The sequence below is a fragment of the Clupea harengus genome, chromosome 1 (genome assembly GCF_900700415.2).
Source record: "Clupea harengus chromosome 1, Ch_v2.0.2, whole genome shotgun sequence".
Lineage (NCBI taxonomy): Eukaryota > Metazoa > Chordata > Actinopteri > Clupeiformes > Clupeidae > Clupea > Clupea harengus.
Window position 1 is genome coordinate 22,120,905 of NC_045152.1, and position 914 is coordinate 22,121,818.

Genomic DNA, 914 nt, shown 5'->3' on the forward strand with positions numbered 1-914 from the left:
TATTATTCTATCAACCTTGCTGGCTGTCTACTCAACAGGTGAGGAACCATTTCCCCACAATACACAGAAACAGATTGAGGTATAAAATATGTGCTATTTCTCACGTTATTTCTTTATTCATGTTTTTTTTTTTTTTAGGTGGACATGGTCAGACCCTGACTGAATCTGAGCCTGTGGTCATTAATCCTGGAGGATCTCACAGACTGACCTGCACAGCCTCTGGGTTCACATTTAGTAGCTATCACATGAATTGGGTCAGACAAGCTCCTGGAAAAGGGCTGGAGTGGATTGCATTCATTCACACTGCTAGCTCCTATAAGTACTACTCCCAGTCGGTCCAGGGACGGTTCATAATCTCTAGAGATGATGGCAAGAGCCAGGTGTATCTGCAGATGAACAGCCTGAAGACTGAGGACACTGCTGTGTATTACTGTGCCCGAGAGCCACAGTGATAGAAGGGTCTGGAGAGATGAACAAAAACTCACAGTGAAAACAGGGGCACTGAACTGTGACTGTTCAAAAAGTTTTACAGTCTTATGCCTTGTTTGCAGTCACAAAAGAGGCTGCCTTGCAGTACAAGAAATAACAATCTACTTTTACATTCCAGAGATCTATTTTACAATTTTTTTCAGTTTTGTTTCATTTAAAATAAATAATTAAAATGCGCATGGTATATATAAAGCAATACGGTGTTGTCTTTTTGTAGTTTTTTGAGTTACAACACAGAAAAAAGTCTGCTGGCACAATTAACGTTTTGTGATGGCCCAGCCGGTGAGCAGTGCCCCACATGGCTGAGTGCAGCCAAACGAAGGCGATTAAGAGGCATGGTGGTGGATGGGCGGTACTACCCCAGAAGTTTCTCATAGGGAACTCCTCCCCACCCAGGTGTCTCTGGTTGTCCCTCCCAGGTGCAC

At 43.5% G+C, this 914-nt stretch overlaps 1 long non-coding RNA gene across 1 annotated transcript; it reads left to right on the forward strand.

The window, feature by feature from the left end:
- Positions 1–226, forward strand: LOC116221429. Its single transcript, XR_004164108.1, has 2 exons — positions 1–38; positions 139–226. It is a non-coding gene; the product is annotated as an uncharacterized LOC116221429 (long non-coding RNA).
- The last annotated feature ends 688 nt before the right edge of the window (positions 227–914 follow it).